This window comes from Larus michahellis, chromosome 1 (assembly GCF_964199755.1).
Source record: "Larus michahellis chromosome 1, bLarMic1.1, whole genome shotgun sequence".
NCBI classification, from domain to species: Eukaryota; Metazoa; Chordata; class Aves; order Charadriiformes; family Laridae; genus Larus; species Larus michahellis.
In genome coordinates, this window is record NC_133896.1 from 216480933 (window position 1) to 216507037 (window position 26105).

General features: G+C 45.5%; 1 long non-coding RNA gene across 2 annotated transcripts; it reads right to left on the minus strand.

The window, feature by feature from the left end:
• Positions 1-7565: 7565 nt before the first annotated feature.
• Positions 7566-16393, minus strand: LOC141737525 (uncharacterized). 2 transcript variants are annotated; one of them, XR_012585204.1, is made up of 3 exons: positions 15890-16352; positions 9383-10080; positions 7566-9250 (listed from the first exon to the last, which is right to left on the minus strand). It is a non-coding gene; the product is annotated as an uncharacterized LOC141737525 (long non-coding RNA). The 2 variants fall into 2 exon arrangements; XR_012585203.1 differs by having other exon boundaries at positions 7567-9250; positions 15851-16393.
• Positions 16394-26105: the final 9712 nt, after the last annotated feature.

Sequence of the window (26105 nt, forward strand, 5' to 3'; positions counted from 1 at the left end):
TATTGGCTATCTCCATAAACGTAAACCCTTTGAGCTGGATGTTTGGTCAGGCCAGACCTTTCCTGCAGACTAGTTAATCCCTCACTGCCAAGTTACTCTTTGATATTGCAACCTTTTTTAAAAGCAAAGCAAGCTACTGTTTAGGGTTTCTTTTGTTTGGTGTCTCTTCTAGGTTTCTGTTTTCCGAATTCTCTTTGTTCCTAGGAAGCTACGTTCCCTCTAAGTTTAGTTCAGACCTGTCATTTGCTCTGCTATCTCCCATTCTTCCTGCAAGACTCATGGAATAGTTTGTGTTGGAAGGGCCCTTTAAAGGCCGTCTAGTCCAACCCCCCTGCCATGAGCAGGGACATCTTCAACTAGACCAGGTTGCTCAGCGCGCCGTCCAACCTGGCCTTGAATGTTTCCAGGGATGAGGCATCTCCCACCTCTCTGGGCAAGCTGGACCGGTGTCTCACCACCCTCATCATAAAAATCTTCCTTATATAAAGCCATGTATGATATATAATTTCCATGGAAAGAATGGGAATGCTTGCATCCCTTCCTTACAAGAAACTTCTCATTGCCTGAAACCTTAATAGAAAAGGGCTGGGAACAGTTCTTCATGCATTCACAAGGTCGGTGAGGTTGGCAGGAACCTCTGGAGGTCATCTAGTCCAACCATGCTGCTCAGAGCAGGGTCAGCTGGGGCAGGCTGCTCCAGGACTATGTCTGGTTGGCTTCTTTGGAAATCATAGAATCATCGAGGTTGGAAGGGATATTTCAGATCAACCATCAACCTAACACTGCCAAAACCGCCACTAACCCATGTCCCTCAGCACCACGTCTGCCCGGCTTTTAAATACCTCCAGGGGTGGCGACTCCACCACTGCCCTGGGCAGCCTGTTCCAATGCTTGACAACCTTTTTGGTGAAGAAAGTTTTCCTAATATCCATCCTAAACCTCCCCTGGTGCAACCTGAGGCTGTTTCCTCTCATCCCATCTCCTGTTCCTTGGGAGAAGAGACCGACCCCCCCCTGGCTACCCCCTCCTTTCAGGGGGTTATAGAGAGCGAGAAGGTCTCCCCTCAGCCTCCTTTTCTCCAGGCTGAACACCCCCAGCTCCCTCAGCGGCTCCTCACAAGACTTGTGCTCCAGACCCCTCACCACCTCCGGTGCCCTTCTCTGGACCATCACCCATGAGGAAACTCAACAACCTGTGTCAGTGTTTGGCTACCTGCACATTCATTTTTCTTTTCTTTCAATTTCCATTTAAGTGTAATTTTGTGGTTTTGAGTTTTTCACCCTTGTCTCTTGTCCTTCCCTGGGTTACCACTGAGAAAAGTCTGGCTCCATCTTCTTTACATCCCCTTTACACAAAAATCAGGTATTTTTACACCTGGAGAACATCCCCTTTCAGCCTTATGCCCAGAAACCTGAATGGCTGCAAAACCAATGGTAGAAAAAACACTTTGAGAAATCACTTCTGGTTTAAGTTTTCAATAACCTGGCCCAGGGTATGACGCTTGTCTTCTTGGGATGTTTGGCTTCTGCCACATGTCCCCGCCAGTGGGAGGATTTCAACTACAAGTGATGCAAAATTTGCTGCTTTCAGGGCTCTGGGAAATAAATGCCATTAAAACCATTGTCGAGGCAGCTTGGAGGGATTATAGCCATGGGCTTTTGGGAGCGTGAAAATAATACCAGGAAATGGTTTGAAATTATACCCAGGGAGGCTGGAATAAGATTTTCCTGTTGCGTATCACATGGAGAAGATGCTGCCTCTCCAGAGTCAGCACCGGGGACTGTCTATGGGGTGTCTACATGTCCCAAAGGACTTCTTCAAGGTTATGAATTTATCCAGAATTTAATTTCTCCCAGAGACGCAGGAATCTTATGGGTTTCAGTTGATTTTATTCTTAGTTTCTTTTCTTGTTTGTTTGTTTCCTGTCAAGATGTTATTTTTTGTTGTTCTTTGTTTGAACTAAATGTCACAGTGAGATGTCGTAGCGAGCTTGGGCTATTTATAGTGGAAAGCAGCAGTATCTTGACTTTCAAAGTCTGTAGCGCAGAATTGAGAGTGCAATATTTCTGGTCAGGAAATGGCAAAGGTTTGTTTTGAAATAAGCTGTAAAAGCAGAGCCTGTAGTATAAACAGCTACTTTGGGGTACTGTGAGGCAGGAGGAGTGCCTTTTTAGATGCCGGGACTGCATAAAGTAATACTGATCCTGAGCCAAAAGTGAGATTATTATTTTTATTTTTTTTTTTCTGTTGTGATTGCCTTTCTCCTTGTCCTGGCAACCTTCAACCTGGTGGTTGAAGAAGACGCTCTTCCCTCTGTAGTTACACCTTTGGGACCTTTTCTCCTTCCATCAGTTTTCAGCCCTTCTCCTGTGAGCGCCTGCTGAGCAAGGTGGTCGCAGGAAGGAAGAAATGCAATTTATTTCCATCTATCACGGCAGTGAAGAGTGGACGCGTTGTCCTGCAGCAGCTGGGAACGGGGCTGGTTCACGTTCACTTGATCATGTTGATCAAAATGTAGAGGTTATTCAATGGTTATTTGAATAATAAGAAGTTATTTCAATAGTCCACGATCTTTAAGGTCCCTTCCAACCTAAACCGTTCTATGACTCTATGAAGTATCGTCCTACATTGCCATCTCTCCTCTGATGCTTAGTGAGTTCTGCACTCTCCAGAAGCAGTCTGCACTTGGGAATTGAAGGGAATCCTTAGGGGACATCCCAGCCCAGCACGGAGTGAGCGTGAAGGATCTTTGGAATGCGCATGGTACAGGAGCCCGCTGCGGTGGAAGTGGAAATCCAGTCTAAAGGGTCAAGAAAAAGAAATGCTGCTCCAACAGCCCTTAAAAAAGAAATATTCTCTTTATACCTTGGTTCTGCACGTTCTCCAAGGATGCAGGACACATCCCCTTATCCTGGCTGGCTATTTTTTGTAATATGAGGATGTAGTAATGAGAGATGAAAAAATCACCTTTAAAGCAGACTGTCCATCAAGAAATTTATCTGTTGGGTTTGTTTGCTTTTTTTTTTTCCCAAATCAAATTTTGTTATTTAATTGTAAAATAGACCCTACTCTTTATTTAGAGGCATTTCAGTGCTGCTTTTTTTAATAAGTTAAAATAGGAACATGTGAACTCATTAGGGGGAAAAAAAAAAAAAAGAAAAAAAAAATTGACCTAAATTGTGGCTAAAATCCTTTTGGGAATGAGAAGGTTTCTGTTGAATTGTTTTTCGTATGTGCTGTGTTTTCAGTTTTTTCCCTTGGTTTGTTTTGGACATGAAATAGAAATACTCTCTTGGTTTGAGAAGAGGTTAAAAACAGCATGAGAACAAACCACAAGAAGTAGGAAGTAGCACAAGTTTAGTGAGAACAAAGTTTTGTAGCTGCAGCGTTCCCAGAAATAGGGATATTTGTTTTCCTCTCCGGACTTTTACTCGGACGTTCTGCCTGCAGCCGCGTTTGGGCTGCGGTGACGCAAAGCACTGACAAAGCGCCGTAGTGAGCTCCCACTTTGTGGTATTTCTAAATATTGAAAAAGTGTCCGGAGAAGGATTTGGGTGCTCAGAAATATTTTTTTTTTCAACTGCATCAGTTGGATGCAATAGCTATGAGTGAGCTCTGTGCAGCCTCCTCTTTTTGCATGAAAATACAGAATACAGATCCATGGGTGACCGTGGCATGGTTTTAGCTTTTATGAATTATGATTTTTTTTTTTTTTCCAAACCTACTGTGTAAATGTGCAACACAGAAGCTCAGAAGGATGAATTTGAGAACTGGAGGGCTGCCTTCCCTGTAAAGCAGTGATTTTGGTCAGGATGGAGCCTGGCTAGCCTTGCCTTGAGGACACACAAACTCATTTGGTTGCTGATACTGGTTCAGTGCCTCCCTCTGAGTTTGTCCTGAGGGATGGACAAGTTCTCCTATGATAGATGGGATTGAAGAGACCAAAATAACAGTAAATATCTGCCAAAGTGGTACAGATATCACAGGTTAGGGCTTTATTGCAAATAAATCTTATCAAGTGGCTTTATTACAAATAATTTTTATGGAGTGAGACTGATATTAGTGCACAGACTCAATGAGAAATTGCCTGGTCTGATCAGCCACCGTGAATGTACCGTGGATGTCGGAGTTACCTTTGGATCAGGGTTGGCACAGGTGCTTTTTGGAAGATTATTGTGGCCATGTTTGGAAATAAAATAGGAACCTCAAGCTGAAATAAACTGGGGTTGGGGAATGGGGGTTGTAAACTTCGAAGATGAGGGTAAATGTAACCTGGATCATTTGAATTCTCTCAGTCAAGGTGCAGGAAGGCACAAGGACAACTCTGGCCCTAGAGCTTTATCCCCCTTGCAAGAGTTGAGCGGAAGTGATCTGGGAAATTGCTTGCCTTGGACTTATGTGGCATCTACAGATGGTGAGTGGGACATGGGGAATGCTGGCGTGCAGATGCCAGCAGGACAACTGGAAGTGAACTACCGAAATCCCCTACTGAGAGCTGCAGCTCCTGTTATGGTGAGATATTGTTAACCCTGGTTTGTACCCAGATCAGAGAGTCCTAGAATCACAGAATGGTGTGGGCTGGAAGGGACCTTAAAGACCATCTCGTTCCACCCCCCTGCCCTGGGCAGGGACACCTCCCACCAGGCCACCTTGCTCCAAGCCCCGTCCAACCTGGCCTTGAACACCTCCAGGGATGGGGCAGCCACAGCTTCTCTGGGCAACCTGGGCCAGGGGCTCACCACCCTCACAGCCAAGAATTTCTGCCTGAGATCTCATCTAAACCTCCCCTCTTCCAGTTTGAAGCTATTACCCCTTGTCCTACCACTGCATACCCTTGCAAAAAGTCCCTCTCCAGCTTTCTTGTAGGCCCCCTTTAGGGACTGAAAGGGGCTCTAAGGTCTCCCCGGAGCTTTCTCTTCTCCAGACTGGTGGTTGATTCGATGGTGGCACAACTGTTTGCAAAGCTTACAAAGGCTCTCAAAGTTTAGAACAAAGTTACCAAGTTCCTGACTGAGGTGGACTAAGCACACCATTACCTCATTCCTCCTCACCTTCCACCCCTAGAAAATAAATTTTAAATTTACTATCTTCGTTCTTAAAGCTACTGAAAATCACTTTTCCTGTCCGACAACTTCCTTATGAGATTGAGGTTTGTTTTCATCACAAATCATACCCTTGTTCTTGGGTCTGGCAGAAAGGATGTCCTTTGTGTGGTTTCCAAAAGACTTCATGGTTTTCCTTTCCCTTCTCTTTTCTTCATGGACTTTGTGGTCACCCTAGAGTAATCTCTACAGCATAGAAGATGACTGTAACATAATGAATGGAGGTTTTCAGGTCAAATCCAAGTGAAGTTCCCCTTGGAAATCACCAAGAAATTGCTTAGTTGGTTAGCATGGCTGTGGAAAGGCATGGGGCTACTTCCTCACCAGAGGTCTAGAAAAGAAAAGAGGCCTGCTTGTGGGATGGGACATCTGGGACACGTATGTGTGGCATGCTGACTGCATGGCACAAAGCAAGATGTTGATGGGGTCCTGGTGTACAACAAGCTCAATATGAGTCAACATTGTGCTGCTATAGCAAAGAAAGCCAACAGGATGCTGGGTTGCATCAACAACGTGATCACCAGCAGAGATGAAGAAGTCATTATCCCACTCTGCTCAGCGTTGGTCAGGCTACACCTGGAATACGGTGTTCAGTTTTGGTCCCCACTATACAACAAAGATGTGGACAGGCTGGAGAAAGTCCAGAGAAGGACCACCAAGATGATCCAAGGACTGGGAAGCCTGCCGCATGAGCGAAGGCTGAGAGAACTGTTTTTTTTCAGCCTTGAGAAAAGAAGGCTTAGGGGACACCTTATCACCACGTTTCAGTATTTAAAGGGTGGCTACAAAGAAGATGGAGACACCCTTTTTACAAGGAGCCACATGGAAAAGATGAGGGGTAATGTGTACAAGTTACTCCTGGGGAGATTCCCACTGGACACGTGAGGAAAATTTTTCACAATGAGAACAATCAGCCATGGGAATAATCTCCCTAGGGAAGTGGTGGATTCCTCAACATTGGACACTTTTAAGATTCAGCTGGACAGGGTGCTGGGCCATCTTGTCTAGAGCATACTTTTGCCAAGAAAGGTTGTACCAGATGATCCTTGAGGTTCCTTACAACCTGGTATTCTATGATTCTGTGTTGAGTTGCACATGTTCAAGAGGGACAAGGAACTGCTGGAGAGGGGACAGCAAAGGGCTACCAAGATGATTAGGGGATTGGAACACCTCTCTTGTGAAGAAAGGCTGAGGGAATTGGGTCTCTTCAGTCTGGAAAAAAAGACGACTGAGGGGGATCTTATCAATGCTTATAAATACTTAAAGGGGGGTTGTCAGGAGGATGGGGCCAGGCTCTTCTCAGTGGTGCCCAGGGACAGGACAAGAGGTAACGGGCACAAACTTGAGCATAGGAAGTTCCACATAAACATGAGGAGGAACTTTCCTGTGAGGGTGGCAGAGCCCTGGCACAGGCCGCCCAGAGAGGTGGTGGAGTCTCCTTCTCTGGAGACATTCCAAACCTGCCTGGACGCGTTCCTGTGCCACCTGCTCCGGGTGACCCTGCTCTGGCAGGGGGGTTGGACTGGATGGTCTCCAGAGGTCCCTTCCAACCTTATGATTCTATGTTTGTTGTCTTTGCAGAGATGCATGCGCTACGCCACAGGCAGGTGAAGCCCATGGGCCCTTGAGAAGGAAGGAAGAGGATGTCTTTTGCAGCCCAGGACTGGTGAGCTCCACAGGTCAATTATGAATTGATGCATGGGCTCCCAAACTTCAGGTTACCAATCATGCCATCAAGAGGTGTGGTGACATCAACCATGTAGTCACTACCACTGTCCCATGGGATGTGCAAAGAGTCCTGGATGCGATGAAATTTTACAGTACAATAGCAAGGATAGAAATGATACTAACCTCCAAGGACTTGTGTAGTCCCCTGCGAGGAACTTAACGTGCCTTATCCTTCCCCTTGTTTTTTGTCTGTGTGCTCTTTGGGATACTATATTGTTATCTGCAAATAAGCGAGTCTGCACTGCAAAAACATTCACCCTTTCTGGACGCCCCATTTGCTACAACCTCTATGGCAATGTCCCTTAAAGTCATGACAGCGCCTTCGTTGGTTTTTGAGATCACTCATGAGCCCTGGAAGACAGCAGGCAGTGGGAACGTCAGGATGCACCTGGATAGCCTGGATTTTGTGCCTGTGGAAAATGGTGATTGTTTCTCCTACAGACTTAAGATTCTAACTTTTTTTTTTGTTGGTTTATCAAAATTCAAATGCTGGTGACTTGAGCCCTCCATCTGTTATATTCCACCCATCCTGTTCATCATACTCTTCATTCTGGAGTGTGCATCCCTCGTTGCCACCAAACCACTGCAAGATGCCCAATGAAAGGGGGCATTCATGCTGTCTGGTGTGGCTTGTCCAGTGGACTTGTCTTCTGCTTCCCTTGGCCAGGCGCGTTGCGTATTGCGGTGTAGTAAGCAGTAACTTATGCTAACATAACACTCACTATTGCTGCTGTTGGAGTCTTGCCAAAAATATTGTTAGGTTTATTTGTCAGATTTTAATACCAAAACATAAATAATCCAACCCAAGAGAGCTTAGTGTAGATACCTTCTGGCTGGCTTGGCAGGGACCCAGCCTAGCTGTGTGTTGACACAACACGCTCCATGCTGAGCATGGTGTCTTGGCTACAGTCTTGTTGCTCTGCGTTTGTGGCAGTGACGTTCCTCCTTTGCTGTCATGGTCTGTCCAAATTCATCCTGTACTTCCACAAACCATCCGTTTTTGAAAAGTTTCCTCTTAACGCTAGTGCTCTCTGCTGATCCATCTTCTGACCAGAGAGGAGTCACCATGGAGGATGCTTCTGAAAGAAACTCTGGGACTCGCTCCTGCTTCCTCTCCCCTACAGTCTTTTATTGGCACGCAATTTTAGATTTCCATCACTATTTAGGTGGCACCAGTCTCTTCTGAACTATGTAGGATACTGCTGGTTTGTAGGAATAAAAAAGCAAGGAGTCCCTGAGATTTCTGAGGCTCTAAGGACAGTGAGGAGCTCAGGGCCACGCGGAGCGTGAATGGGTTAAACCAACAAATTAAAGGCCACCGTTATTTGGGATTTCCATGGGTTTCTGTGCCACAGCTTCAACTTCTGTTTGCTTTTAGGTTCAGCTACTGAGAACTTATTGTTTCATAAAAAAAAAAAAAATACTGTTTTGTCAAAATAATAGAACTTGATTATAACGGAAGTGGAGAAAGACTGCTGTTTGGGAAAGACTGACTCGTTTAATTGGATGCTTCATTTCTGAAACATGAGCCTATAATGTCTTATGTTTGTGGTTTGTTTTTGTTTTTTTTTTCTTTTATGGATGCTGAAGGACTGAACTGGCAGAAAACATACGTGAGTTTTGAATTAAACATATGATTTTATTTTTTTTCCCCTCCTGAAAACATATTGACGTAAAAGACAAATCAAAGGGTCAGGTGTCTTTATCGGATGCCACCTGCGTGAGGCTCTCTAGGAATGAAGCCAGGCTTCTGCGGCCACGCTGCAAGCTCGCTCTTGTTTTGCAGGAGCGTAAACAATCCTATGCAGATGGTTCACAGCGAACCCAAGTCGGAACAGCACAAACTGCATCCCGCTGTAAACACGATTTCCTGTGAAGAACAATAATACTTAATCACTTTTTTTATGTTGCAGTTTGAGCTTGGTGGCAGGCCGGTCTCCTTCACGATCACCTGACAAAGGAAATAGCTCAAAAAATCAAATTACTAGGAGAAAACCCCCAAATTCGTTACTCTGGTACGATGTATGATGACGTTATAAATATGAATTCTTCGCGTCTTTCCCAGCCTCAACTGGGAGAGAGAAATTATGCTTTTTAGCAATCTCCATTTAATTTCTTATTCTGCTGTTCGTGCCTTGACATTTGAAGTGATGTCCAAGAGTGAACAAAAAAAGGTTCTGGTGAAAGTTCAGTTTAATTCTTTATATGTTTTTTTGCAACTCTTAAAGGGCAAGATTTTATAAGTGATATGTGTAGGAACTGAAAACCTGTTATTATTCTTTCCAGAAGCATCTTAAACGGATTGTTTTCCAAAGTCCATGGTTGAAGAAACTGCGAGGGGATTAAGTTCACTGGTTAAAATATTTGTGGAGAATCCTCAGTTATTTGTCCTTATAAGAAGGAGGAAGGATGGTAGTTTCCTATAATGGAAGAAAGTGCCTCTGTTAACCACTGAAGGCAGCGTATATAAGAGAAATGAGGATTGAAGGGAATGTGAGTGGGAAAATCATAATTAATTCCTTCCCTGTAAGCAGCAAGTTAAATTTGCTTACCTGTATACAGCTGGTGAACTGTGATGTTCACCAGCTCTCCTGGTGAACAGGAGAGCTTACAGGGTTTTTTGAGACGTGGAACTGAGCAAAGATAGTATTTCTTGATATTTAATCCAATGCACTTTCTCTTATATTCTAATGGTCTCTAAGGTCAGGTGGTGGTAACCGTAATGAAGACTCCTGGGCAGGGCAAAACCATGGGGCATCCTGTAGGGAACCAAACACAAACTTGCTGTGAGTCATGGGGATGACATGGTAAGCGTCCATGGTTGCCATGGAGCTTACATTTCAGAGGGTAATGTAAAATGCTGGTGGAAGAGGAAAATTGAAAGCTCCTCCTTATGCCAAAGCAGGGACGAGCATCTGTAGTGGAGGAAGATGAATTCTGACTCTTGCATAGACGATGCATCTCCCATACTCCGCTTTTTCAGATGGACTTTCATAATAGACCTTCTAAGCATAAAACCTTTTTGCTGAAGCAAGGAATACCGTACTGGATCCAGGTGACGAGGCGGTCATCCAGCAATAGTTGATTTTTGTATCGGTACTAAGCAGCCAGTCTAAAAACCACGAGGGAGAGCTTCTGTGTTGGGGAAAATGCATTACTCTCACCAAGCTGTTCAGGTGGTGGGAAGCACAGCTGGGAAACCTGTGGCTTCCAGGTCAGGAAGGGTGCAGAAGTCCTTTTCTTGCAGCCTCTGGAAAAAAAACATGGATGGCCTTAGTAGACCAATGTCTCGCCTCTCAAGACCCATCCCACTACCCTCTCTCCTGAGCTGACCCAACAGTGCTATGCACTGAGCTTTGCTCCAGCATGTGGACATAAATAATAATTTTTTTTTTCCAATCGAAAACTTTCACAATAACGTGGTGACTTTTTGACCATGTGTGTGAAATTTCTCTCTCTCTTCTATTAGTGTTTTTCTTATCTTCAGGCCTTTCTCCTCAAATAAATACCAGCAGGTTGCTGACCAGCTTCTCTCCTTCGGGGAAAGCATGCCTTTGTGGTGAAGACGCCGAACTAGGGCTCACATCATCTGGGTTTACATGGTATCTGTGACCACAGGCAAATAAATCACTGTCACTGCTCTTCGCCTTGGCTCTCCGAGCATTTGGCCATCTCCCTACTCCACGGGGTAGCATAAGGATAAAATCCATTTGTGATCCCGAGTTGCTTGGATACTGTGTGGATTTAGGGCAAAATAAAAAATAAATAAACAGAAAAATGCATCTTCTACAGTCTTGCCTCCGGTCTCCAGCCCTCCTCATCTAATTAACTGACCCCTGTGTCTTTCCTCGGGCCAGTTTGCCATCCCAAGCTGCTGCTTTTGCTGCTCATCTGGTGTCCTCACTCAGCAGCTCCCCACAGGGCCCTGCGACTTCTCTCCCTGATTGGCAGCTTTTAATTGGCAAATCATTGCCCTCTTCCATCCCGATTCCTCACTTCCCTGCAACGTCCCTAGGTGATGCCTGAACAATAAAATACAACTGACGTCCTCTTCCAGGGCTTTCCCCGCATCATCTGCTCCTCGGAGGAAGCAGTGCTCATTTTTAGCCTTATTTTACTATTAGGTTATATATTATTTATATATATACAGATTATCTCTCTCTATATATAATCTTTATTACCTAATTCCAGGCTGAGATTATGAGTTGGACTGAAGAATCCTTAGAAGCCATAGCTACAACTACACAGACGTTACCATGCAGTGATGACCAAGGTGTTTGTAGTTTTAATAGGAGATAAAGTGTTTTGCAGGGCTTGGATGAGAGGATTTGGCTGGGTTCCAAGGGGGGGTGTCTGCATTGATCAGCCCACGCTGATGGTAGTAGAGCTGCACCACTTGAAACCTGCTCATGACTTTCGATTCCAATTAATTATATGCTGAGATTTATTTTTCAAATGAGAATGAAATTCCTTGTTTCACCTTAAATTTTGTTCAGCATGTGCGGATGCTATAGGAAACTATGGACTTTTCAGTGCCATTAGCTAGAAGTTTGCAGCACTTCTGGCAACTTTTTATATATTTATATTTAAATCATAGAGTCATAGAATGGTTCAGGTTGGAAGGGACCTCAAAGATCATCTAGTCCCAGCCCCCCTGTGCCGGGCAGGGACACCTCCCACTAGACCAGGTTGCTCCAAGCCCCTTCCAACCTGGCCTTGAACCCCTCCAGGGATGGGGCAGCCACAGCTTCTCTGGGCAACCTGGGCCAGGGGGTCACCACCCTCACAGTAAAGAATTTCTTCCTAATATCTCATCTAAGTCCCCTCTTTCAGTTTAAAACCATTCCCCCTCAACCTATGGCTCCCCTCCCTGATCCAGTCCCTCCCCAGCTTTCCTGGAGCCCCTTGAGGGACTGGAAGGGGCTCCAAGGTCTCCACGGAGCCTTCTCTTCTCCAGGCTGAACCCCCCAACTCTCTCAGCCTGTCCTCACAGCAGAGGGGCTCCAGCCCTCTGACCATCTTCGTGTCCCTCTGCTGGACCCATTCCAATAGGTCCATGTCCATGCATATATATGTATCTTGAATGGTGTACATCAGCTAGCGACTGTTTGTGTACTGCTTTCTGGAAGCACATGCCAGCAGGTCCTTGCTTCTCCCCTGGAACCAGTATAGTTTGCATGGCTCAGCTACTGATGATGCTGAGATGCCCTGGGGAGCGTTCGCAGCAATTGGGCTTTATTAGCTGCCGACAACATACATTTTCCTTCCTCCTGGCCCCAGCATCAAGGCTACACTTGTAAAGGCAACGGGTCAGCTGGAATCATTCTTCCCTTTGGTGGAATATAGGGATGTTAACATGCGTTGCATCTTAAATTTACAGGGAAAAGCGATGTAGGTGCTGACTTTGTATGCAGGATACAGCAGCTGCTGCCATACGTTCTGCTAAACTGTTTGCCGAGGGTGGCTGGTCAAACGCTGAGTATGTTTGCAGTGATGGAGTTTTTAGAGCTGGAGCATGCTTCAGTGGGGGTCTTTTTAGTCTGGAAAAGAGAAGACTGAGCAGGGATCTTATCAATGCTTATAAATACTTCAAGGGTGGGTGTCAGGAGGATGGGGCCAGGCTCTTCTCAGTGGTGCCCAGGGACAGGACAAGAGGTAACGGGCATAAACTTGAGCATAGGAAGTTCCACCTAAACACGAGGAGGAACTTCTTTCCTGTGAGGGTGGCAGAGCCCTGGCACAGGCTGCCCAGAGAGGTGGTGGAGTCTCCGTCTCTGGAGACATTCCAGACCCGCCTGGACGTGTTCCTGTGCCACCTGCTCTGGGTGACCCTGCTCTGGCAGGGGGTTGGACTGGATGGTCTCCAGAGGTCCCTTCCAACCCCTGCCAGTCTGTGATTCTGCAATTCTCTGATTCTGTGTAAGATGCCTTTCCCTCTATTCCCAAATGATCTTCCCACTGCGTAGAAGGTCAGGAGGTACCACTTCAGTGACTATAACAGAACTGAAGGTCATCCTGGATTCTTCTTAGGTTCCAAAAGCCACTTCTATCTTTTCTATGTCGTTCCCTATTGTCCTGACTTACAGCAGTACACACGCACCCAGCAACCTGACTTCATGGGCTACAACTCTCCCAATAAGCCAAACTGGGTCAGGGCATGGTCCTGGGCATGGTCCTGGACATGGTCCTGTGGCTGCCAAGACCTTGACTGTTAGCACAGCAATTGCTATTACTGCAAAGCAATGTCAGGTGCTTATTCACAAATCTGAGTACGTGCTTCAGAGTAAATTCCTCCTGGATGGAACCAATGAAGCAAAACCCAGCTGTTTGCTCAAACGTAGATGCAAATAATGATTTCTTTATAGTACAAAGCAAAATCTCACTTAAAAATCAATCTCTTCCTGTCACTGGGTTCTTTGTTTTAGGCTTTAAATGGTTAACTTCACATCTTAGCTGGTCCTCCTCATCCTTTTGTGGCTGATCATAAATACACTGCAGTGAATTCCATTTATTAGATAACATTTGTAGAGTAGCATAGGTGTGAACAGTATTTCATAGATTACAGATAGGATGCACTCCCTGTCTATGAGAGACTTTGAAATCTAAAAGTAGTCAAGTTAAACACATGGTGGAACATGAGAAAATATTTCATCGCAGGGATTATCTGGGGTTACCAGTGATTAGAAAAGAGGAGTGCTGCTTGGAGAGCTGAATTTTAAGCAGCACTTTGAAGAATACAGGAGGTTTGACAGATGAACACAGGGATGGGGCAAAGGCACACGGCCAAGAATGCGAAGAGACAAAAAAAGAAATTAGATGAGAAGATAGAGATAAGCCAGTGCAGTGTGAAATAGTGGTCTGGATCTTCGTCTTGGCAGGAAAAACTCAAGTTATGAAGGTCAGAGGGACAGTGCAGGTAGAAAAAGAGAAGTCTTAGGACAGCTGTGTTTATAACTTCGAGTGTGTGATTGCGTAGTCTGTGAGGTCTTGGTCTCCAAGAGGGAAGTGTGGACTTCGGAATGAAAGAAAAGAGCACGTGATGTGCTGCAGCAAAGACATTAAAGGAGGAAAAAGAGTCAAAGTTCTGGGAGTCAATGGGAGGTGGAGAGGTGGGATCTGGAAGGAAAATGTGTTCATTTCTGGAAAAAAGTGTGTTTGAAGTGCAGGTCCTGATGGAGGAAGTCCCTATGGGTAGTGTCAGGATAGAGGGGGAAGAGAGGTCAGAGACCAGTGCCAAGGTTCATTGTCACGGCTGTATGGCAGGAGAAGCATAGATGAAATATGTCATGAGCATAGAAGGTGGATAGAAGGAAACACAGAGGATCAAAATCAGGACTCAGGCAAACACTAATACACACAATAAGACTAGAGGTGGAGGAGCCCTCGCAGAAACGTCTGTAGGAAAACATTCAGTGACACCTACTCCATCTCTGTTCTGTCACAGACATCGTTCCCTCTGTCTTCTCACATCCAACAAGAAGAGACCAACTACTGCTGCCTGGAGGTGGCTATTGTTGCTTATCTGTTAAACTTCCAAAAATACATGGCTGTGCTTTTCCATTCTGTGCCTCATCCTTGGGAAAATTCCCCTGTAGATAGACCTACATCAGCAAAGCATGCAGAAACCTTGATGACTTTTGTTGGGCATCACTATTGCTGTTTCCTCCCAGTGCTTTGTTGTGCTCCCCTGTCTATGTTCATCTGTCTGCCCCTTGCTTTATACCTCGACTGTGAGTCAAGCAGACCCTTCAGTAGACCTTCAGGGCGCTGCAGTGATACACGAAAATCATGTCTCGGTCTAGATGTTCCTCCCTGAGAGCTGATGCAGGGTGAGCTGTCGCCCTTCTCCCGGCAGGACTGGTGGAACTCTCTCCCTTGGGTATAGTTATATGTGTCAACAAGCACACTCTGTCTTTTCGTTGCTGTGATTTACTCAAGAACCTGAGAAAAAATTAGCATTGTGATACGGATTCAGGAATCGGCTGGGGACACCTACCTGGGCACGGGATCTGGGAAACCCCCAGTTTAGCAATATAAATGCAGACACAATGAGCTGTCTCCAGCAGCACAAAAGTAACAGAGGAGAGCTATCAGCAAACGACGGGGGAGTAGGTGGGTGGATTAAAGACAAAAATAAAGAAACCCATGAAAAAAAGTTAGGAAGGCAGGTTTTTTTTTTTCTGTCTGTGCTTGGCGCAACAGTTCCCAGAAAAAGAATGAGGGTAGCAAAATAACACCCTTCCACAAGCCAAAATTTGATTATGAGTGGAAAAACAAACTCCTCTAGCAGCAGCTGCTGTTTTATGTGTGGGCCATAAAGCACATAGTATTATGAAACTTGTAATAATATTTAGCAACTGCAGTAATCTAGTTAATTTTTTAATAGATGTTCACTTACATCCTGTTTATAAGATGTCCCTGAGCATCTGCAATATTACAAAGATGTATTGTCATGGCAAGGTGATTAGAGCAGATTGCTTGAGGTGGCGGTGATTAATTAGAGTTTGATTTGCAACCAAGAAAATAAACAGAATCGGAAAGCTTTGGCTGAAATTAAGACAGGTCTTCAGCTAGTCCAAGTTGGCCTGGGTCATTTGAAGACTAAACACTGGTCTGCCTTTCCGTTCTTGGTTTTAATCAAAATCATGTCATTTTACCATACCTTGTTACATGTTTGCCTACCAGCTTTAAGGTTTTCAGCATTATTTATACTGTGTTTTATTTTTATGATCTTATCCAAACCATGTAGAACGAGTTTGGAATAAAACTTGAGTGTTTCCAAAAAAACAGGTATTTCCCCTCAGAGGTTTTGAGCCGAGATGTCTGAATGAAATAAGTAGTCAGGAGAGACTTGCATAAAGACCCCGAGTTCTGTGCAGGTTTACCAGGTTATAAAGTTTTCAACAACAAACGCAAGGATGTCTGTGCATGACTGAGGAATGTCGTGCTGCCCGTGGGATTTGGGGTGATTGGGGCATGGCCAAGTGCTTATACAGCTACCTGAAGGATCGCGGACTTACCAGGTAAGCAGGAGGAGGAAGGCTCCATTTCTTACTGACCTGAGCCCTGAGCAGCTTCCTTGACTTGTTGGAGGTGTCAATCATCAACGAATTTAGAGGGTGGGCAAAGCTGGTAGGCAGTTTCCGTGCTGGTAAAGCCGATCTCATCACTTGTTGCAGCAAAAGAAGCAAGTGCAGAGCAAGAGCAGAGGCTCAGCCCGGGTCTCAGTTGAACACCTTGGTGGCTGCATTTTGCCAGTATAGTGTAGGGACAACGGGATGGCCGTAGTCTCTCCTCCACTCATCCTGCGGACAAACAAGAGGCTTCTTTCCTTCTATTTGGCAGCTTCCAACAGCTCCAACTTGTTTAGCAAAGAACCAAGGGGGGAAAAACCCTCGCCCCGATCAGTTTGTACAGTAGTAGCAGCGAGTGTTTGTGATAGCGGCCAAACAACTTCTTCTCCTCTTCTGGTGCGTGGGGGTGGGCAGGAGCGAGTCCAAAATCAATAATACCCAGAAACATAACAACAATTAGCACACATACGTAATTAAACCTCCCTGCCTAAAATAGCAGCTCGGAGCACATATTTACCTACTCATGCTTCCCACTAAAAATAAACAGATTAAAGTCACAAGCCTACTGTGTGAGTAGGTGGTGGTGGGGGGGGAAACCACCACGTGTGAAGCGTAGCATGGGATAGAAATTCCTCTGCGCAACATGTTCAGGCTCCCTTCCCATCTCAACCTCTCTTCAGCAGTTTGGATTGAGTTCCTGGACAATTCTTGCCAACAAATACTGGGACAGCGTGTCTGCTTTGTGTCTATGTTGTTATCAATTATCCACAGCCACTGCAACTGCATTTCCAGGCAGAAGTTATCAGAAGTTTTTCCTTTTGGGGGTTTGTTTGTTTGTTTGCTGGAGACACCAGGGCACCAGGTGACTCAAATCTGGAGTTTGTTTTCTGGCTTTGCCACGTACTCACTGGCATTGTTGGGAGAAGGTTGCACTCATGACATGTGGACTACTATCAATCTGTGCCCATGCAAGGTTTTTTATTCATTGAAAACGTAATTTTTTGACATGTGTCAGCGCTGCTCCTTCAGCTCCTTCTCTGCTGGCTTTGTGCAGACAGGACGAATCTCTGAACCATCAAAAAGGGGTGTTTGCACAGCAAAAGCCCGGAAGAATTAGGATGCTGATGGGCCTTATCATCTGCATTTTGTTTGATCTAAGAAGCAGTAAGCAGCAACTCGATATCTTTTGGTTGTGACCTCCATATTCAGCCCAAATCATAAAACATGTTGGCCTTTCTGCGAGTCCCTTCCCTGAAGGCACAAATACCGTTTCTGTTAGGCTCAGGAAATGAATCTGGACCCTCTCTTTCTTTTGGGTTGAAGTTGCACAGGAACTGTCCCATCAAAGAGCCCCACTTATTTCTGTCTCCTGAATATGCCCTGAGTAATTCATTCTCCAAGGCTATGTCTGCACTAGCAGGTTGAACTTGCCCATGACCGTTTGCCGGCACCAAGGCCAACTGGCATGGGATAGGCCATGTCTATACTGATGAAGTCTATTTGTCAAAAATACTTTTTCTTTCGGGAAAGCATGCGATCAATTTTACCTTGTCTGGGTGAGAGGCAATTCCAGCAATATTATTTTTCTGCAGCCTCTCAGATCTCTGTGAGACAGCAAAACCCCTTGGTTTTACAGCTCTGCGATGCAAGAATTATCATTCAAAATGACAGAAAGCAAAACAAAACAAAACCCCACAATTAGATACAGTGAGAGTGATAGTAATTTGGTTGAAGAGATTTCCATCTCTAGGTTTTTTTCCCATGTAGGCAAAATAAACACACAGATTTAATTAATTTCAAACATGTTTTTGTGAGTTAGTAGCAAGAAATTATGTTTGAGATACATCCAGCCTAACTGAGGAAGGCCTAAGATTTCTTACAGGAATCGCAGCATCGTATATGTGTTCCTCTGCCTGGTCACCTTGTGATCACCTCCTACCTTATTTTTCATTTGGGGATAGTGTGAGTTTAAGCTAGTTGAAGAGCCTCAGAGAGCAGGTGAGCACCACTCCTGCGCCAGATGCTTTCTTTTCCCCCCAGGTTCATCATAGGATGCATGAAGAGCTTTGCTATGCCGCTCATGCAGGGAGGGTGGGGAATGGGAACGTCTAACTGTTGTGGTAGTGGACTGCTGAAGGGAATCCAGATGAAACACCTTCTCAGTGAGAAAACAGCAAAATGTGTGTGGAGGATCTTTAAGATCTCCTTCCCTTCCTCCCAACTGAATCTTCTACCTCAGGGATGGAGTCAGACCGATTCCCCAGCTCTCCTTTTAGCCTCATTAGTTGTAGGAGGTGTAAGTGCTGCGTGCTGGCTCTGGCTGGAGACAGGGGTGTCTGCTGCCACGCTTGGGCAGGAAGGCAGGGTGTGGGCAGGAAGCCCTGAGCCCCACCTTGGCAGGGTGAGATCATGGTCTACGCTCATGTGCTGTAAGCACTCCTGTCTCTTGGGAAACTCCTGCTTCTGGCTTGAGTGTCGTGGCATGGATGGGAGTGGTGTGTGCCCTTTCAGACACTGCCAGTTCAATGCATGGACAGCTTGGATACCCAGCTGGGCATTACGAGATCCTCCCAAGCTGTCTTCCCAAGGATCATACAATGGGACATGTCAAAAAACCTCTTCTATCACCCAAGTGCCTCTCTGGTAGAACAGGGGCCTGATTCCTGTTGGTCTTATTAGAAACAGGAGACAAAACCCCTAGTAAGACTAAGATGTATTGGGCATAACCCGGGTGGAAGTTGGGTTACCCAAGTTCAGGAGAGAAACCAAAAACCTCTTGCAGATTCTTCTGAGATTTTTGAAAAGCTGAAGACATAAGTTTACTTCAGAAACTTAACAGGGAACTAAAGTTACTTTAAATGCAGAGGATGCCTTACTTCATCTGAGTTGATTGTCCACTGAAGTATCTAAACTTGGGGCCAACCACCTCAACCAAAAGTCCTGCTGGAACACACTTTGGTTCCCTCTCTGTACATGCAGCCAGGTCTTCTGCCAGGGGAAACCAGCCCAGGGAAGAGTAGGAGGAAGGGTGTAGCTGGGTCTCTTTCCAACACTCACCCAGGAGCTAAGTGATGCCGGTTCCTACTATTTTTCTGTTCCCCTGATGCCCACCTCACATTCCAACCATTTCAGGATACACATAATGGGTGACCTTCTGGCAAAATCCCTGTTCCTTCCACACTGTTTTCCAAGTATGGGTTTGGGGATCAAGCTTGGGCATTCAGTGATTAATTCAGTGTAATCTTCTGTTGGATCCCCATTTCATTCAGGATGTAAATTCTTCTCCTCTTTGTCCTCAAGGTGATTATTAGAAATGCTACCTTGGTGCACGTGTACAACCTGGACAGAGCTACAACTGGACGAAAGCCCAAGTTGTGGAGCATAAATTGCTGCTGTCAGTGTCTCCTGGGTGAAGGTTGTGGAGCTCTGCACTTACCTTGAACATTTTGTGGTTCGTACATGCGCTTTTCTTAAGAGCCCCATACAGGACCACTGTTACAGTCTTTTTAATTTTTTTTTTAATGACAAGATAAATTCTTTGTGGTTTATTTCACCAACAGCAAGAAAATAGGTAACAGATCTCTTAGTTAAAAACTAAAATGAAAAATCCCTCATGTGGCAAAAAGAGCTTTGAATGGTATCTTCCAGACCAACTCCGAGAAAGGCAAACAGGTCTCCTATTTCTTAGTGATCCACAGCCCTGAACATCTGTCCCAAAATATTCAGGCTCCAGACTGCCAGCAAAAGAAGGACTGGAGGTTAAGGGCTTGACCTTCCTGAAGAAACTATACTTGGCCAATAAAGACTTGGGCTAAAAGCCTTACTGGGGGATGGATGAAGACTCATCTCAGAGCAGAAAGTGATGCCAGTAGTTTGCTCAGATGTAACGTTTTAACAGATTTACTGAGGGGTTTTTTTGTGTGTTTTGGATTTTTTTGATGTTGCTTCTCTTTGCAAAGCTGAGACTTGTCCAGCAACACTCCGTTTCAGTCTTTTATATGTACTATCAGACATTTAAGAAAAACAAACAAGCAAACAAAACCAACAGAATTTGACAGTCACACCTACAGTTTCTTTTAACAAAATGAAAAACAAAAAGAAGAAGTTGGGAGTCAGCTTGTTTGTAATGAAAGGAGGTGGACTGGGAGATCTCTTAACAAACTTTCAGCTGAGGTCTTGGCAGAACAGAAAATAAAGAGCTGTTTTCCTTTGTTGCTGCCAACATTTTTAATGTTTCCACCAACTTCATTGGGCATCAAATGGTCACTAAATTTGGATAATACAATTTCCAGCACAATGCTTGATGCATGACTCCTCTGACAAGGCTGTGTTTTTTGGAAGTATCGTACCTCGTGGTCTTTAACTAAACACAGGTGAAGCTGCGTTTATTCATAAAGGCTGGGATTACTTCAGCCGTCATCACGGAACAAAAAGATAAACAGGACGAATAAAGTAACGAAGCTTCAAAAAATCCTCCTGAGACTTCAGCCCATCTGTAAATTGCTTAGTGGTTTAGCAGGAACTGCACATGTTGAGGAAGAGGAATATATGGCTCTAAAGCCAGGTTTTGTGGATTTATAACAGTTTCATTGGGTATGCAGAACTCTCCCCCTGTGTCTAAGTTAGTGTTTTTCTACGGGCGTTCCTGAATCTGTCCCATAGCAAAGGGGGGTGTCACGGAGTTCAGGATGAGGACCGACAACCTCTGAGTTGCAATGACTGACTTTCTCCTTAGATTTCAGCTGTTTATTTAAAGCCAAGCTTTGTTTCCCGGTCCAGCCCAGATGTAACCAAGTGCAGCCCACACCTCTGACCTTGTGAAATTTCCACTATTTATATCTCATGGGATTAACTTCAATATGGACCCAAACCTAGCTCTGTACTTGGCTAAATTTTATAATCTCCCTACTTTTATTTATGGCTAATCCATATCCATCTCTCACTCCACACTTGAATCCCACCCTGGCGTAGGGAACGGGTTTCCTTATCCAAAACCCATGAAGTCCCCAGGAGGACTCACAATACCTCCATGTGGTATTTTATATCAAGTTTCTGCAGATTCCTGCTTGTCCTGGTTTATGACACTGCCTTACAACAGCAGAGGGAACTTGCTCAGGGACATCAGTGTATAAAAAACCCCAGCTGGCACCTCTCGTCCGCATCAAAATTGAGAGTGAAGACAAAGATGTTGGAAAATAACAGCAAGAGGACTGTTCCCTGAGCACGATGCCTTTTACCCTCTCTCAGCGATGCTGAGAAGGACGAAAGCTGCTTTTCCAGGGACGCTGCCAATCAGTGGTTCACAGCTGGAGGGGACTGACTCACCGATATAAATTGAAGGGCGTTTAGAGTCTGAAATAAAATAATACTAAAAATCACTGGCCTTTTTTGAGAGGGAATGAATTTCTGCTCAGGCTTAGTGGAATAATCATAAAATATGACTGTTAATTATATTAATCAGTGTATTGGGGCATTCAGGAAACACCAGGCTATGCTTCAATGACATAAGTGGGGGAAAAAATTACTTCAGGGTTCTTGTTAAGCAACAAGAGGGATACAGTCAGTGATGGATCATACCTCAAACACGGGGGCAGACTTTTTGGTAGGGCTTGTAGCAATAGGACAAGGGGTAATGATTTTAAACTAAAAGAGGGTAGATTCACCTCTTAATCTAAGAGGGTAGATAGCACTTCAAACACTGTGTCCTGTTTTGGGCCCCTCTCCACAGGAAAGCCACTGAGGTGCTGGAGTGTGTCCAGAGAAGGGCACCGGAGCTGGTGAGGGGTCTGGAGCACAAGTCTGGTGAGGAGCGGCTGAGGGAGCTGGGGGTGTTCAGCCTGGAGAAAAGGAGGCTGAGGGGGGACCTTCTCGCTCTCTGCAACTCCCTGAAAGGAGGGGGTAGCCGGGGGGGGTCAGTCTCTTCTCCCAAGGAACAGGCCATGGGACAAGACGAAACGGCCTCATGTTGCGCCAGGGGAGGTTTAGGATGGATATTAGGAAAACTTTCTTCCCCAAAAGGGTTATCACGCATTGGAACAGGCTGCCCAGGGCAGTGGTGGAGTCGCCACCCCTGGAGGGATTTAAAAGCCAGGCAGACGTGGTGCTGAGGGACATGGGGTAGTGTTGGACTTGGCAGTGCTAGGTGAACAGGTGGACTCGATGATCTGAAAGGTCTTTCCCAACCTAAATGATTCTACAATTCTATGATTCAGACATGATATAAGGAAGAAATTTTTTACTTGGAGGGTGGTGGAGACACTGGCCCAGGTTGCCCAAAGAAGTGGTGGATGCCCCATCTCTGGAAACATTCAAGGCCAGGTTGGACAGGGCATTTGAGCAACCTGGTCTAGTGGGAAGTGTCTCTGCCCAGGGCAGGGGGGCTGGACTAGATGATCTTTAAAGGTCCCTTCCAACCCAAACTATTCTGTGATTCTCTGTTTCTAAACCCAGCACACCAGTGAGATTTGTTCAAAGGGTAAGTAACCACATAATATCATTAATTCATGTCCAATCTTGGTGCTTTACACTTTTGTTCCCAGACTGGTGGTTGCCCTTCCCTTTGTTCCTCAGATTCACACCAGCACAACTCCATGGGAATGAAGGCTTTTGCTGGAGTAAATGTGGTGAAGCGTCAGGGAAAATTGTTGCACTAATCACTCTTCCCGATCAACTCCATAAGAAATGCAATCAATATGGCACTCTCCCACGCACGATCCAGTGTGGATACGTGGATAGAAATAACTGCTGCACTAATGAGTAAGCAGATTGATTTCTTCCTTTACTGCACTGGGAACCCAGCACAACACAAGGTTCATCGACATTTACCGAAATCTCGGTGACCCTGGAGTTTTCATTTCCAGAGCAACCCCAGTGTATGCGGGAATTGCTCAGAGCATCATTGTGACTATTAAAAGCCAGGCCTTGTGTATTTGCTCAATACTATATTAATTACCTCTCATTGCACAATGCAGAACAAAGCTACACCTTACCTTTGCACAAAAGATTAATCTTGACCGTTGCTACCGGTCTCTTTTCTTAGCACCATTTCATTGGCTTTCTATCCTAAAAGCACTGCATGCATCTCAGTAAATGACCTGCATGTCTGTGTGCCCAATTATGCTTGTGCATTGATTAGCTTCTTCTCTCCAGCCCTTCAGTCCTATCTCGTTGTTGTAAAGCCTCACGAGTGTCTTTTTGTCTCTTTCTGAGTGTTTACTTTTGACCTGGAATAGCTGGGGAGTTGCCGTTGAATAATTATTTCTCAAGAAGCCTACGCTTTATGGTGGTTTGTAAATGTCACAGTCTTTTAATCTGAAACCCACATCTTATCTGGTGGGTGGGAATAATTTGTAGGAGTTGTTGGTCAACACAATTTTTTTTGGGCCTTTCTCAAAGTGACCTCAGGCTCTGTGGCGATATGCAAATTGCTGAATTTCACCCTATGAACTGCCCTTTGTTTACCCGTAAGAAAATGAAACAGGCTCGAGAGGGGCCCACAGGGGCTGGATTTCAGTATCTTCTACCCTAAAATGTATCAAAACAACATTGTCTCTCCTATGTCTGGGTCCTGTGGGGCAAAAGGGGTTGGCACCATTTCTTAGCTGTCCCTCCAAAACCACCGTCAACATTTCAAGCTGCCCTTGTGCTGCCTGGCAGTTGAGTTTCTGCTTTGTCAGGCTGCTGAGCACGTCCTCAGTGGTTTCACCGCTCACGGTGGTTTCTAGGCCCGTGTTCAAAACCAGGCTGGATGAGCCCTTAAGAAACCTGGTCTAGTGGGAGTTGTCCCTGCCTATGGCAGGGCGTTGGAACTAGATGATCTTGAAGGTCCCTTCCAACCTAAACCATTCTATGATGATTCTATGAATCAGCATGCATACAAAACCAGCCTCCAAGGCAGTCCCTGGGGATGTCCCCACCTTGCAAAAGTTAAGGCTGTGAACTGTCTGTCCAGAGGTGTTGGGGTCTGCACGGGTCCTTGTGCAACATCAGGATCTGAGGCCGATGCTGGTGCAAGCTTCATCCCATCCTCTTCTTGTGCAGGTCAATGGAGCCAGGCGGTGATGGAGTAGCATGAGCATAACCGAGCCAAGCACTGACCTTGAGATGGAATACTTCGGTGTCACTTCACCCGTCACTGGAGTGCCGTTGACTGTTTTGGTGTTGGATGGTGTGCAAGCAGTGCTGCTCTGCCTGGGTAGAGGGATAGAGTGGCAGAGCAGGAATTTGGCAAAGACTGGGCTTGTAATGAGCAAAAGCAATCAGTACTGTGGATTTGTGTCTTTGTAAGATGACGAAAGCCTACTGACCTGCTTTGCTAGAGTTTGGGACAGCTGCTAAACTCAGTTCTGCATAATACCATTAAAAAAAAAGGTGGAGGTTCTTTGTAGCTCAAAGTGCCCCTGAGCTCAGTTGTCTGAGTCCTGTGTTGGGTCAAATTTTCCGAGGCAAAATCAACATGTGTTGTGTGACAGACACGGCTTTCGATAGCCCAGATATTTTCAGGGTTGTCTCAGCTATAATTAACTATGAGGACTTGCAGCCTGAGCGTGTTTAGCAGGATTTCTAACTCTCTTCCCCTAGTTCGTGATGGTCGTTTCCGAGAAGGGCAAGACGTACTTGCAAACCCGCTGCCACCCTCGTGCACACATAGAGCTCAGTGCGAGTCTCACTAATTCGGTCTCGGTTGGCGTGACCCCTCCCACCGGCAGATCAGGAGGGAAAAAACTCCCCCAAACCTGCTGCTGCGGCTCTGCTCTGAGACGAATGACACCAGTCAGAGGTATGATGAGATGTTTCCTCCAGCAGTAAGGTCTCCATTGCATAGGCTGCTTCCATTTCTTCATTTCCTCTGCTCTAGCCTGACGTCATCCTCTGCTTTCACTCCTGCCTAGTGACCTTTGCATGCTCAAAGCAGCTTTCTTTTCAATTGCTTTTATCAGCACTTGCTTTCAAATCCTGTCTGAGGACACCTTACGTCTGTGTCTAGTGGAGGCTAGGTCCTCCTTCACAAAAAAGGGACTTCATATATTTAATATTGCAGCATCGCACTCAATAAACCACTTTTGAATCTCGCAGTGTTACAGGTCTCTTAAGGCAATGAACACTTAAACTGCACTCCTAAGACCTCTAAGGGGCGTTTGCAGCCTCCAGCACGGGACGAATTCACATCTAGCTTTGCTGAGAGGCCAACGTTCTTAAGCTGCTGTTCCAAATTTGTCTGAAACTGAATAAAAAGAAACAAAGCTGCTGTCTAGGAGTTGTCTGATGGTCAATAATAAGCAGACCCTAACAGATTGGAGCCTACAGGGCATTAAAGAAGATTAAACAAATGATATGGCGATGTCCTGATCTGCGTGCTTCTCCCTAGGCAGAGGTCTCCTGCTATCCCACTCCAAACCGTGAGGAGGCTGGACATCTGTGATGTGTCCACAGTGAGCGGTAGTTTCTTCCTAAGAAACTATTCCTGCCAAGAGAAATAATCTTTTGCAAGTCTTTGCTTTCTCAAAATTGTTCCTTCTTACCACACTTCCCTGGGCTGCACTCCCACCGCAAGGCCAGCAGAGAGCAAGTCACCTAAGCAAACCATTGACTCACATACACTTTCACCTCAAATGGGCAAAGATCACACAAAGCTGGGCCAGATGCATTTGTTGCACAAACTCAAACAACTTCTACATAGGCTTTTGCCTGTTTTTCTTGGGTTTTAGAAATTCTTTTCATACTCCGGATTCAGCTGGTTACAGCTCATTTTGTTGCTAACTGTTCTGACACGGCTGTAGCTCCTTGGAGGTACGTGTTGTTTGTATGGACGTTGGTGCAAAGACAATGGCATCTGCAGGGCTTGATGCAATGCTTGGTTTGATCCCAACTCTTTCTTCCTACTGGAGCCACACCACATATTCCCACCTCTTGGCAATGAATAAGGGATCTCAACAGTGTTTTGGGATAATACCTGGGTGCAGGTCCGTCGAGAGGGGAAGAGATCAGCCTCAGCACACGTCATCTGGCCCAATGTGTTCAATCGCAGCAGATCATGCTGCACAGGTCGGCAGTCGATACACAACCACAGAGCTCTGGTTGGGTTTGCTCTGAGGAGCTGGGGGCTTTCAGATACACCAGGGAGGGCCACCAGATGCCTTGGAGGGGATGACCAGCAACTTTCACTCAACTTGATGTTGAGTGAGAAGAGGACAGATGGGAT